This window comes from Leuresthes tenuis, unplaced genomic scaffold, assembly GCF_036924035.1.
Source record: "Leuresthes tenuis unplaced genomic scaffold, fLeuTen1.0.hap1 SCAF_21, whole genome shotgun sequence".
Lineage (NCBI taxonomy): Eukaryota > Metazoa > Chordata > Actinopteri > Atheriniformes > Atherinopsidae > Leuresthes > Leuresthes tenuis.
The window spans coordinates 28,490,867-28,505,905 of record NW_027325375.1 but is presented as its reverse complement, the minus strand read 5'-3'; the positions used below and the strand labels follow the sequence as shown (position 1 = coordinate 28,505,905).

Genomic DNA, 15,039 nt, shown 5'->3' with positions numbered 1-15,039 from the left:
AATTAATGTATTTTTGACAACTTAATACAAACATCACCAAGAAACAATTAGCTCGTTGACATTAGCTTACAGTATATTCAGCGTTTAAACATGCAAACTGTTATCACATCCTTCCTTTGTTTGTCATCCATCCCCACTGTGAAGGTATTCAGGGTTTGGAAAAAAACAGCGCATATCCATCTCTTTGTTTTTTCAGTCCCACTGGCCGACATCCTACTGTGCAATGCAATGATGTGAAGTATGCAGAGAGGCTGACCTTTCCTGGGCTGTGGAGAATTGCTTCTTCAGTTCAGTCTTTTCCAAGAAGTCGGCTTTGTTTTCAACACACCAAATTTGTGCTCAGTCATGCTTCTGGCACCAATGAGTGGTCAGCATTTAACCTCAGCATCAGGACTAGAGTTATGATTCCCATTAATTTGTCTTGCTCTTGGTAGATTTTGTGAATCATTGTTGAAAGAAATTAGCTATGCTGTTTAAATTGTTTAAATTCGACCTAAACGAAATACTTTTGAGGTGCAAATATGCTTCAAACAAGAAAGGAGAAAGAAGGGAGGGAGCATGGGAAAGGGGCAGTTGTGAAATCATAACCTTTACAGCAGAAATTTTCAAACTAGGGGGGGGGGGGGGGTTAAAGTTTCCTATTTGTTGAGGCAGTCTCTGCCCTCTTGATAATAAATGGGACGCACTTTGCAAAAGTTTACTATGTAACAGAAGAGTCAGATTTTTAACTGGTGTCACTGCCCGGCACTTCTAAAGTTGCCATGGTTACTAGCCTGCACGTACATGACGGTTCCTTCTCCAAGAAAGGCTTTTAGAGGCAGAGCTGAAGCACAGCAGAGAGGGAGGGGGACGGACCCGTAAGTTGTAGCCAAGCTAAGAGCGTCACCGAGTTCACCGAGTTCGGATTTTATTTAAGATTATAAAACCATTAACTGTTCCATAAAGACAGATGAAAGGCTACATTTGTACAGATAATCTTTAAAAATATATATCAAATGCAATTTTAGAGAAAAATGCCCATTTTAAAAAAAACAAAGAAGCATGTGGAGACAAAAGTAGATGCAAATATATTGTAAATATATGGAACATTCCTGCAAAATGAAGTAGAAAATATCACACTAAAGCAGTAATAAACACACAGACTATGTGCACTGTATTAAGGGAGTATAATCCATTCTTTACATATGAAGCCTACTGGGGACGCAATCAGAACTCTGCTTTTCCAAAGCGGTGACACATGTTGGTGAACGTTGCTACTGGAAAATAGGACAATGGAATTTCCTGACTCAAAATCTGATGAATGATGGGAATTTGATTATCTCAGAATGTCATTCCTCACATAAAAAAATGTTCTTGTATCCGTCTGGAGATTTGTGGCTTGTGTCTTTCTCCACTATGGCAAAACTCTCAGCCTTATAGTTCTGTTTTTCCTCAGAGCTTACGATGAATTTGAATTAAATAAACAACTAAGAAAGCTCTCAACAAAGTAAAAAGATAGCTGATGTTCCACGCTTAAGTTCAACATTAAGAGTAGAACTATATGTATTTTATTTACAGAAATGTCCGTGTGGGCTGGTGTAAATAAGAGGTGAAACTAGTGTAACATCTGGATCAAAATAGAGAAAAAAATAATATCAGAAAAAAGGAAAACTATCTGAAGTGGTGAGATATTTCCTTACAGGTGGCCATGGTGACTGCTCCTTAGTTGAAATGGTGCCTTCTACAAAGTGGGTCGTGAGAATGACAGATTTTTCTTACAGAGGAAGGAATTTAGGAGCCAGTCATTACAACTGAGTCTAAGAGGTTTGAATAAGAAACATAGCAGTTCATAGGCCTTTACTGTTCTTATTATATATGTGTAGATATAAATACAGGTGTATTTTAGTAGTTTTACACATCTTAATTGCACCTTTTGAACATTTAATGCCTCAATACACTCATTGGAGCTTAAAGTGGGGACATAAGATTCCACAAAGTCAGGCTTTCTGCTAGTTATCTGTTTTTTCCTTGTTTATATATTACCACATTAATGTTTCCTTTTGCATAGACTCATTCTGCCCGTGATTGTTTTGATGGATTGTTGCTGTACTATATGAGACTTTAGGCTTGATAATTTCTTGGTGTTTTGTAACATTTGTTTTGGGTCTTAAATGTTGTATGGTGGCCTTCCCATCCCTGTCTCTGAAAGGAAAGCTACTGTTTCCTCTCACAGATCTGGCCTTTAAGGTAATAAGGAATGCTCTGTTCTGCTCGGTGTCTTAACTCTATCGTGTCTCTAATGTCTTGATTTACGCTGATGAAGCCTTATTATTCATCTTAGATTGTGCTCCTCATCAGTGAGTGCTGATATTTGGTGCGTTTTACTTCTTGTTAAGCTCGTGAATTAGAGTCATTATCTAAATATGCTTTTGGGTAGTGCCTGCTGTCTGCCTCTGTTATACTCTTTGTTTTAACTGGAGTCGGGTCACATTGTCGAAGCATTTGAAAGACTAATAATCAATCAATAAAAGCGCTCAGTTCCAAGTTTCATAAGAAAAGAATGTGTGAAAAAAATGTGTTTTAGCTTTGTTGTAGAGGAGCAGAAGTAAATTGATGAAAACAAAGAATTTAATATATTTAAGTTTAGTTTGACTTCTTGAAAGATGTCAATAATAAACTGAATTCACTGTACGTCACTGTGGAGAAACAAAATCACCCTGAGTGCACATGAATATAGTGTTGATCAAACTGAAATCTGTCTAATTACACACAACAAATAGCTCACCTGTTATAACTGTTTGCAAACACAAGCATGTGAACACATTTATGTAAGCAGACAATCTGAATAAATGATTCAGTAAGTTGTGAGCACACTTAAATACATTTCAGCGCTGGCAGCGGTGCTGCTATTGCTAAGTGTCTGAGGACTTGGTGGGGTTAGTGTGACAGTGCATTAGCAGCCAGAGTCCATTCTCTATGTCTCCTGAGAGACCAGAGCAGGCATATTAACATTCTCCTCAGAAGGGCCACAGGATCTGCCTTCAATGCCGTCTGACTCCAAACAAAAGAAGATGTGTTTGTGTGTAAGTGCATGTGTTTGAGACACAGACAGGACAGCAGTTTGTGTGTAACTGTGTGCACGGAGAGGAGGAAAATGCAGGGAGAACTAACAAGGGAACCAGGCTGCAGTAGGAGGAGAGGATGAATTTCAGTATTTGTGCTGTTGCTGGCTGTGTATAGATTTACATCTCTCCTCAGGCAGACTGTGGGCACCACGTGCTTCACTATCGCTGTTTTGGGTTAGAAAAATTACTTTTTAAAAACCTTTTCAAGCAAATGACCTTTCTTTTTACTCCTTTCTCTGGAGTGTTTGAAAAGAGAGCATTTAAGAGCATTTAAAACCAACAGTTACTGAATAATTTGATCTCAAAGAGGAGCATATGATCAATCAAGTTCAAAATTTGCAAAGAAAAAAGAAATAAAGCTCAGACGTGATATTCTTGCACAGAATAAACTGTTACCAGTGCTTACTTGAATCTACTTTTTGACCATCATTGTGATCAACAACCTTGTCAGCCACTTGATGATGTTAATAATGTTTTTTTGTTTTTATGCATTTGGCAGGAGCTTTTATCCAAAGTGACTTACAGGTAGGCAGATAGGATAAGGGGGTTTTGCCTAAGGACCCCTACTGGAGGTAATACCTTTCATGCAGGAGAGATGAACCCAGGTCTATCACACAGAAGGTGGCAATAATACCACTACACTATCCAGGCCCCCTAATAAGTTTCCCTTTAAGAGAAACTGTATTTGTTGCTATGCAAACTGTAACCAAGTGACTCATAAGCAACTTCTCAGAAATACTCCTTCTCAAATACTGTTACTATTTTTATTCATGCACCCATGTTTATGTGATGCTTTTTTATGAAGGTTTCTTCAGCCCGGTTCCTGTATTGGTTAAGCCTGAATATATGACAAGGCTTTCTGAAATGTAACTATACGGTACAAGCCAGTGTGTTATTTTCATACAGTAGCAGCTGCAGACATCTGACTTCCAGAGCATTGCTTAAACATCTGGTTTTCATCTTCGAGTGCCTGAAATCTTTCTACATTCCATGTGCAAACTGCACCGTGTCATGCAACTGATGTTTTCTCTGTTACGATGAAGATAAATCACTACAGGAAAGCCTGCCTTTCCTGTAGTGAGCCTTATTCTTGATTACAGAATGAAAGTAATACAGCAAGTCATTCATTTTACAGTATCGTATCAAATACCAAAGTATTCAGCTTTCTGACCCAGTGTAGGTGTTGTATGGTCAGTTCAGTGAAACATACAAATGTCAACAGCTTTTCGTGGCAGTCAAGGCACGAGTGGTAGAAATTCAGGAACAGTCCAAGTCCTAAGGACACATAATCTGGAAATGAAAAGCTCGATGCTCTGGATCTTAATGAAAAAAACTAACACAAAAAAAATTGGGAAAATGTCTTCAAGTTGCAGTAAATACAGTACAAAACAAAAGTGATGGACCAGATTTAGAAGTGCTTGTTGTTTAATACTTTGAGACTTTTAAAATGACTGAAAGTAACAGCTGATATGCATATAAAACACCATTTTAATGCCTTTAGGAAGTTGAAATAGGAAGTCGTAAACGTCTGTTTCATCACTGTCGCGTGTCGCACCAGAAACACTTCCGTTGTCATCTGTAGTGTGAGTTTTGTGTAATTATTATTATTATATTACAATCATTCAGGGGATGCTTTTAGCTAAATATTTAATTCACTGTAGAACATAGAAAACATGTCAAATGATGAACGTGAGACATTTTACTCTTTCATATAGTCCCAAATAAGTTTTGACGGGGCAACAAAAGGCTGGAAGAGTAAATGGTGCTGAAGGAGAAATAGCTGGAGAAACAACTAATAAGGTCAACTGGCAACAGATCTGTATTACGATTGGATATAAAAAGAGCACCTCAGAGAGGCAGAGTCTCCCAGAAGAAAAGAGGTGCAGCAGTCTGCAAGATGCTGCTTCTAAAAATTATGGAGGAATTGCTGAATTATATTCCTCAAGGGGGAATTATGATATAGTACAGTACATGATATTGTGAAAACTCTCTGGAGACATCACTGTGCGCAATCAGTGTGGAATGCCCGTGATCTTTATACCCTCAGGCAGCAGAGCTTAGAAACAGGCATGAGATTGTCGTGGAAATCACTGCATGGGCTCAGGAACACTTCCAGAAATCATAGTTTGTGAACACAGCTCTCTGAGCCCTCCACAAATGCAGGTTAAAGCCTTATCATGCAAAGAAGAAGCCATATTTGATTACGATCCAGAGACTCTGGGCCAAAGATTTTCTAAAATGGACTGAGGCCAAGTGGAAAGCTGCTCTGTGGTCAGATGAATGTAATATAAAATTAATTTTTGGAAATCACAGACACCTATAGCCTCCATACTAAAGAGAAGAGGAACCATTTTGTTTTTTATAAGAACTCAAACAAAAATGAGTTCCTATGGCAACTTGCACATCTAGAAGGGCACCATCGATGCTCAAAGATATTTATTGGTTTTAGAGCAACATATGCTCCCATCCAGATTACATGTTTTTCAGGGAACATCTTGCATATTTCAGCAAGTAAACGAGGATGGAATAATATTCAAGTCCAGCAACTGGTGTCTTCAGTTCCCAGATGTTTGTGGACTGTTGTTAAAAGAAAAGGGGATGTTACACAGTGGTAAACACGGCTCTGTCTGACTAGTTGCTGCCATCAAATTTAAGATGAACTCATTGTTTGTATGAAACAGAAAATCATCTCATTTTCAGCATTTAATGTTTTCTTTGTTCTGCTGGGAATAAAATATCGGTTTATGAGATTTGCGAATCATTGCATTTATATTTTGCAAAGCATCCCGACTTTTTTGGAATAAAAATTATATTTCCTGTTCTGGTGGCATCTTACCAAGAGGATTCATCCTTTTGCCACGTCATTTGGTCATTTTTAGGAGGAATGTTACTGGCGTTTTACAGGCTAAGTGTACAAAACACTTTTGTACAGAGTAGCCACGCAGAGACTGAATTTCCAGCTATTTTTGCTTTTATTGAACCATTTTTGTTGAACCATCAAATATAATTGTGATGTGTACACCTCTTATTGTTTTGACTGAACAGCTCTGTTCTACTCAGCCAGAAGAAAAAGTTTTCTCCATGGACATGAAAAGGTGAACATCAGATAAATACTGACAACATTTTAAATCTGAAACATACCAGCCTTCGACCTTGGAAATTCAGTTTCAGTGCTGAGTGCATGTACATCTATAGACAAGTAAAAATATAAACCTCCCACAGCCTCATTTATATGTATGTATGTATTCGCTGGGGACCGTTTGTTTTCTTCACGGCCTTTAAGAGTTCATTAGTGTGGTGTCTTCTTGGCAGAGTGTCTGCGGGGATCGACGACCTACCGAACCCACTGCTGTATCACTCTGACCTCCACCTACTAATTGTCACATTTTTCACCAAAGCATAGTCCAAACCAGCAGCTCCATAAGCTAAAATATACTCTCTGTATAACACGGCTTTTTTTGTAACTGAAAAAAAGAATATTCATCTGAACTATCTAATTGTTTTCTGTGAAATGAATGTGCTTGGAGTTAATATAAGAATGTGTGAAGATTTTCCTGGAATGATGACTCTATATGGTCAAACAGCACAGTTTCTGTCAAAGAGAATTAGAGAGTTTTTAATGTACATATATATGTGCATATACTAGTTATATGAGCCCCAATGACAAAATATCTGCAGAATCAGAGGAAAGACTGTGGCTCATTTATTTGGAGAAGTCAAATTATTCCCACAACTGCAAAGATTTACCGAATTTAGAGCATGTGTTTTACTTTTAAGTATCAATAATCCAGCCTGGTTATGACAGCATGCATTGTAACAGACTTAACTCTCCTTTTCGACGAAACAAGAACAACTTTGTTGTGAGATTTTGATGACAGGGTCCAGTCTGCGACATCATCCACTTAAAAGTTCCAGGCGTGTCTGTTAGCTTGGGTGCAATGTGTTATGATAAAGCTTTGCAAAGGCAGGACAGGCATGGAACAAAACAGCAGAGGCAGTAGAGAGATGCTGGCAAACAGTAAAGGCTGGGTTAGACGATTTGGTTTGAGTGCAGCAGAGGCGGGCAGACTGGCAGCACTGGCAGTAACAAGATGGCGGCGGTATGCAGCAGAGAATGTAGTAAAAGCTGGCCAGTGAGAGAAAAGACAGAAAACCAGAGGCTTAACCTGCTCAGGGCACCAAAGTGCCAAGTATCACAGTGATTTGGAGCCAGACCCTTCCACAGGGTGGAGTGGGCAGAGTGGCGCCAGCACCCCCAGGAGCACCGATAGGTGAAGGGGGTGCGAGAACAATGGAATGGCTGCCTCCCAGACAGAGCTGCCGTACTGCAGTGATAAGGGAACAGGAAGGAGGGAGGAGGGGCAGCACAGGAGGTAGACACACCTGCTCTTGCTGCTGGAGCAACAGCAGCTACTGTAACAGGCTAAAGGCAGAGGAAGAGGGAGCCGAAATCAAACGTGAGTCCAGTCTCTCATGCAGCGATCAAAGAGCATCTCAGGACTCTGTAAGAGCATGAGTGAGGTCAGAGCACAGAGGAGGAGCTGGAAATGACAGGTGAAGGAAGATGTCAAGCTGACAGAACCATATACTGACATAAGTTGTACTCACACACAGTAATGCACATGTTTATTCATGCATTTATACATTGGAAATTGAGAAGGAAAGGCTAAGATTATATCCCAATGTATGCAACAGATGTTTTTTATTTACGCTTTTTGTGTGTGTTACAGTTCTAAAGCTTCACATACTGCAATTAAATTTATCTCCACAGCATGTTATCTGCTGTCATGTTTTCTAACATGAAAACTCACAAAACCTGTTTTAATTAAACTGCAATTTAGGACAAAGGTCTGCTTAAACCCTGGTGTGGTTACACCCTCCTCACATTACCTCTTCATTAGTAGAATCACTGTAACAGAGCACTGTACTGCTCAGCTACAAGTTAAATTTATCAGAACAATATACATCACAGGCACTAATAATAAGAATTGTGTAATGCAGTCAATATTCGCCCTCATTACTAATAATAGATGCATAAGCTTGTATACTGTCAGTCAAACGATTGTAGTAGCACAGCTTTGTTTCCTTGTCAATTATTTTCTCTCTCTGCTGATACAGTTATGTACTCCACTATACCTGCCAGAAAAAGAGGTTTCACTGAGGTCTACTGAAGAATATGTGGTTCTGCCAATGGTGAGCCATTTTACTTAGCTAGCAGACCTGGGGGTTAGGCTGTCTTGGGAAGTCTTAATAATGGTTAGTGTGCACACATATCAACATACAGAGGAATTGTAGTGGGAGGTTTAGCGTTTTTTTTCATTCTTATTTTACTATGAGCAGCTTCTTCCAGTAGTTGTGACTTTTTCTGTCACTGTAGGGCTGACGTTGTAAAACCAAATAATAATCACTCTGCAAATACTCGTTTCTTGTTCCTTCGCTTATCCTTACTGTGATGCACTCCTTCTCTGCATGTTTGTGCTGATTAAGGCAAAAATTGACCCCTTGACCTACTGCTGCACACCTGCTGCTTCATGGAAAGAAAAACCATTGAACTGAGACATCACATTACAATATTTACATTTTAAAACCAAATACCTGAATGCAATCACAGCAAATGGGGAATATTAGTCTGTATGTGGACGCATGGGAGATGAGAATAGTTACATTTACTTACGATAAGTCTTAGTAAAAGGTGGTTAAAAAAATAAAAGATGTAACCAACTCCTGCAGCTAAAATGTCCCAGTATGCATATTATCATATGGAGCTGTCAGCAGCAGTGACGTGTTTGCAACGATGGCTATGACAGATCAAGAGAATTCAAGCTGATCACACACATCAGACATCGTACAGTAATGAGCAGTCAGATAAGATATGATGTGAGTGAATGTACAAATACCTATTTATGAATCCTAATATCTTTTGGAGGGCGGGCTGCACCAAATTTGGCAGCTGCTCGTGTTTGAGATGGTTTAAGAAGCCTTCAAATCAACGCTGAAAAAAGCATCGGAGCTCAAAGCCAGCTGTCCTTGAACCACATCCCATCTGAACTAATGAAAGAACAAAACATCAAACAGCATCTCTGCTGTAAAAGGTCCCGAAAAACCAAGAGCAACTTAAAGGCTGATAAAGACAAAAAAAGAGACGATGCGGAGGGTTACGTACAATAGGTGTGGACAGAGGGTGGGGAGAGCTGGAAATGTGATCACAGATGAACTACCAATTTTAGAAACAGACATTATGTCTATATACGTTTCAGCACTGATTTAAGAGAAACCGTGATTACGGCAGTGCCCTAGATCGGCAGCTGGAGACCTTAATGATCCCACATACAGTAATGCATCAAAAACCTGGAACTAATACCATCACACTAATCTCAAGCATCAACCACTTCCAGTAAAGCACGGTACACACCGAAGCAGCTTTTAATGTAATGTTATATCTCAATACAATCCTCCTTCACCCTGCTGCACAGATGCACGAGTGTCTTTCAATAATACCCACTCTGGCATGTATAGTTTCTCCATTCAGTACCTTCCATTCACTCACAATGAAAATAACAGCCACAAGCTTAAGTATAGGTATAAAAAGGAAGATGACAATTTTCATGAGGTCAAACACAAGTGTACTGAGCTTTTAGTGTCACGCTCTCACCAGTACTTTGTGCTGCTCTCAAGATAAGGCTAGAAGAGCCTGTGGACAGCCGTAAAGAGGTGCAGTTCAAATGCAACACTGATTATCATTCAATTTAAACCGGATCCACAACCTATGTGTAGCTCGCTATCGGTAATGCATAATTACATAGTATGTACAGTGCCGCGTATTCTCAGCTGTCTTTTACCGGCTGAATGAGGTCCTTGTGTGGGTTGTCTAACTATGTTAGCGTGTGTAACAGCAGTCACTGTGGGTGTGACCTCAGTCATGAATTCCTCATTCATTTATTGTACCTACCCAACAAACAATAACACTGTAAATGTGACAGTGCCATGTCACCCCGCCTCGTCTGGACACCCCTCCATCCCAGTCACATGTCCTTCATGCCCACATTCCTCTATCCCTCTCTCCTCCACCCTATGCCGCTCTAAAACCCTCCATATCTTGAAAAGAAAACCCAATGTTTTTGCTTTTCATCACCCTTTATCTTGATTTGCACGATGGGAGTTGATTTAAATGTGTCACTGTGTCTTGCGCGTTTTTCTGCCATGTTACGCCTGTTCGTTTTTCTTTTCTTTTTCCTTGTTTAAGGTTAGAGAGATGTGTGAGTGCCCCTCGCAGCTCCCAAGAACCCAACCCGTGCACATCACAGCAAAACGTCACAAGTTAGGGTCTCAGGGAATGAGAGAGGTACAAATTGCTTTTTGTCTGGTGTTTTCTACGCAACATAGAGTGGATCACTGGCAGCACGTGTGCTATGGCTGAAGCTGAAGCAGAGTCACAGCTTCCTCTCTTCCTGGCTTTGTGCTGTGCTGTAACCCACTTCTCAGTCTGCCACCATGTCCAGTCTGGTTCCTCTCGGTAACCCCCACTATTCATTAATATCAGTTAATTCATCGATACTTATACCGTATTGTATATTTAGACAACATGCATTTAGCATAATGCTAAGAGTCAAATACAGACACACAATGCAAATCACATGCATATCACATCACACATAAACTGCACTGTGGTCATCACAGAAACGGCATTCACACCAAGATAGACAACACTTTACTCTCACATGATGTTCATAAGAGTGGCTCAGCCTCTGAAAATCATTGGCTTCTTGGTCTCTGCAATAGCCTGCCTTTCTTTTTTCACTGAAAATACCAAAATCATGTACTGCACACACACAAACACACACAAAGCAGTCAGTCAGACCACAAGGACAACAACAGAAAAAACACTAAAAAGCCCGAGCTTTCTACCACTAACACACTCTATCCCAATGAGATCCTCTAACTCACCAGGCTTGTCAGTCCCGTGAGACCACACCTGTCAGTCACACGGCTTTGACTTCATGGAGGGAAAGCTAATTCGTCAGGTAGACAGAACAAAATCTGACTGCACTCGAGAGAAGGTGGAGGAGGAATAGGAGGCAGGGAAGAGTGGAGAGATGAGATGCGAGGAAGGAGAAAGAGAAAACTCACCCAGTTGGCCGAGGTGGCGGAGGCTGCCGCAGTCCTCTGTGTGTCTGCGCCGCTCAGCCGAGCAGAGGAAGGAAGGACGTGGCCAGACAGAATGGAACGAGGGAGATCTGCAAGAAAAAAAGATTGCTGGAGGGAAAAGTAGAGGAAGATTTTAGCTCTGCTTTCTCAGGCTTTGTTTAAAACATAATTTGGACTAGCGCAAGACGTTGCTCTCCGAGATTGCTGCTGTCTCGCCGTCTGCTGCTCAGACATGCAAGACTGTACCATGTGCAGCCAGAGAGAGACAGAAGGAGAGGCAGAGAAAGACAGAGAAAGATGAAAAGGAAAGCAGGTGCGAGGTTACAGGGTTTAAGTGGATGGACAAAAACGTAGCAGAGCTGAGCTTAGACAGAAAAGTGGAGAGAATGACTGACAACAGTGACAGTAGAAACTATGGCAGAAAGACCTGTAATATAAAATCAACATGAAATATGTCTAAAAAAGTAATATTAACTGTAAAATGTCTTTACATGATAAAAATATAAAAAGATACAGTCTAACGGAGTACTGTGGAAAAATTACATGCACGAGGGGGAAAAAAGCGGATCGATGGGCCTGTACTGCTACCACACATTCATGCAGGCTAAAGGGGAGAAAGAACAAATGAAAGAAAGACAGGAAGAAAGAGGACAAACCGGAAGGGAAAAAACAGAACAAAGGCAACTTATTCCTAAAAAGAAATCCGGTGCAAATTCACCAAAGTAATAAAAACATCCATGCAACATGCAACATACATCTTATTATTTCCTAAAGTTGTCCGTATGAATCAAAGCTTTGCATCATCCCTTTAAGGCAAAATATAAAAGAATAAATTATTACCGGAATTAATCCGACATGGTTAAAGCTATAAAAAAAGACTGGCACACAGAGTGCCAAAACAGCAACAGGAGTGAATAAAAGGAAAAAATGTGTTTCGCCTGTTGCTGTAGTGCCTCTGCATGCTACAACTCACCCTTCTTTCTCCATGTGACACTACTGTCTTTCTGTCTGTCTGCCTGGTATCCCCTCTCCATCTGTCTCACATTTTCTTTTTGCTCTTTCTCGCCGCTTTAGTCTCGCTGTATCACACCTCTCAGTCTGAGCCAGTGCCTCAGTAATTGCTTTCCCTCCTCTACCTTGCATGCTTCATGGTTTGCAGGCTCAAGTCCCCAGGGCAGACTAACTGTGGAGCCTCTGCTTGCCCCTCTGCCTGTTACAGACAGCATTGAAACAGCAGAAGCAGAGCGAGGAAATAGAAATAAATATCCTTTCATTTCCTCCCACAGCTGAAATCACTTAGACTATGAAGGCCTGGTATGTGTAGAGAAGGAGAGATTCAGAAAGGCAGAGGAATTAGGGAGAAAGTAGTCAAGAGAACAAGAGCATACAGTAGCAGAGGAAAGAAAGAAAGAAGACAAACGGGAAAACAGGCAGTCACATTTTTATCTTACAATGTCTGATCTGAAGCTCCTTTTCATTTCAGAAAAAAAAAAACCTCCTCCGGTCGGCAAGTCCAGTTTTCTGTTCCTGTCTCTCTCGCCCTCGGTGTCTGTGAGAGTGACTGAGTATTACAGCGTGCATTTCATGGAGAAAAGGAGGGTGGGAACAAGAGAAAGGAGGGAGCAAGGGAGAGAAAAAGCACCAGTCCGGGGAGCGGTAAAGGAAATGTAACTGGAAGCCTAGAGGCTTGGTAGTCTTATGTTTTATCGGTAACAGTCACTGTAAAGTAGTAGAAAAAGCTTGTGAAAAAAGATGAGGGACGAGATGGAAAGAAAACGAGATAAATGGGGTGAAGAGAGAATTACCGGAACAGGGTTCCTCTGACAGACAACACACAATAGGCAGAGATCAGTGACAGCAGAAAAATAGCCTGTGTGGTCCCACACCACCGCACTCTTTCCCTCGCCTGGCTTATCTCTGTTTCTGTGTACGGGTGAATTCTATTCAATTTCAAGCTCAGTTAGAAAATAAAAACCAACCGGCAGAGTTCTCAAATTTTCACTTCTCATCTACACGCTTCTTCTTTTCAGCCTCATTAAAAATGAGTCCCTGCAAATAATCTCAAAGTGTCGTCTTTTGCCTCTAAAATGGAACCAACCACATTGGAATATCTGTCGAAGATTTTAATGAAGACACTGATTCTACAAAAAGGGTGGGCTGTGTGTACAGGGAGTTTACCAGGGAGAGCTCCAGTATGCCTCCTGCTGTATACTGTAATACATTACCCCATGGCCACAACGAAACACATAAGGCAAAGAGAGATGCATACAAAAAAAAGGGGGGGGGGGGGGTACACTTTGCTTGCACGAGGACAATAATATACAAAGCAGGTTAGTTCTGTCCTGACTAAATAAACCCAGTAGATTAATGTTGTGTCTACTGTAACCGAATGCTCATGCTCTCGCACAAGCGGCCCCTTCTTCAATCTCTCCCAAAGAGCTTCTTACCCCACCTCTGTCGAACCCGGTGGCCTTGGGACAGAGAGCAAAGGGTTTAAGTGGAAACAGTCTTTCATCACCATGACACTCCCTGCACTACACATCTGCACACAGCAGCATACCACACTACTAGGATACCATCTCTCCTTAACAGGGCTGCATCCAGAGCCTCGTTATAGCTATCAGTCTTGAGGTGGTGATTTTCACAACTGTGTTTCAAGTTATTTGCCTCACCGCTTTTAATAAGTCATCTTACCAAACAACTTTTATAAATAAATTGATCTCTTCTGGAAAATCTAACTCTTCCACCATTGATTTTTCTTTTTTCGATCCATCAGCACCCATAACTCCAATTCCAGCATCTTAAAGGGAGGGTTTACAGAGGTAGTCTCCAAGAGAGATCAAAACCATGCAGTAGAAATACATTTCTAAAGGGAAGAGGTAATAATCACCAGGTTTGAGAACAAGCACAAGATTTTCATTTGAATACACCCCAAATCAAGCAATAAATCAGTGTATTTCACACCGATGTCTGGAACCTAGATGATATCAGGGGTCTGTGGTTCCCTTGGTTTGAAGCAGTGAAAGTTCTTAAAGCCTGTTTTGATCACAGCAGTGTCTTTACCGCATAGCTGCGCAGAGGAAATATATCGTTTTGGTTAAGTTAAACTGAACTTTGTACATAATTGGCTGCCAAGAGCATGTTCTTCCCCCTGCGGCTGTATGGTGTTTCCCCTCAGTGGCATCTCTTTCATTAGAACGTCCCACAAACCTCACTGCAACAGCACATTAGTGCTTTTTCCCTCTTAAACATTCCTCTGCATCATTGTCCTCTGCTCAGAGATATGCTTTTGATTTTATCTTGCTACCACTAATAATGTCAGATAAGAGTTTGCCATGTTCATGCTAGTTCATGTACCACATATTGTCAGAATTAATCTAAGGACAGCCATAAAAAACACCAAATATAAAGCCACTGCATTTACAACCAAGTGATAAAACTTGTGCACAGTCTAACATCGCCTCCCATCAGAAGTTGATGCTTAAATAATCCATTATTGTAGAGAGTGTGTTGTGTTTCCTCAGGGAAAGCTAGGAGGCTGTACAGTTATCTCCTGTGGTGTCACTCTGAACTATACAACCTACTACCTCAACCTGCGGAACACTGGAGAAAACTGCAGCACGGCTGATCTGTAGGGATGGGTCATTCTATTATGTATTATCCATATCTTTGTATACCCTGGTAATATGATATCCACGAAGAGAAAAAACAACTAACGAAGAAGTCAATTTTTTTTAATCCATCAAACAAACAAGCATGCAATATTGTGTTAAAAGGTCTATGAAGCAGC

At 40.7% G+C, this 15,039-nt stretch overlaps 1 long non-coding RNA gene across 1 annotated transcript in view; it reads right to left on the bottom strand.

The window, feature by feature from the left end:
* Nucleotides 1-11,237: 11,237 nt before the first annotated feature.
* The window catches only part of LOC140280261 (uncharacterized), a 43,121-nt gene continuing 39,319 nt past the window's right edge, over nucleotides 11,238-15,039 (bottom strand). The window contains exon 4 of the long non-coding RNA XR_011909395.1: nucleotides 11,238-11,338. This is a non-coding gene — a long non-coding RNA (uncharacterized lncRNA). The remainder of the gene's footprint in view (nucleotides 11,339-15,039) is intronic.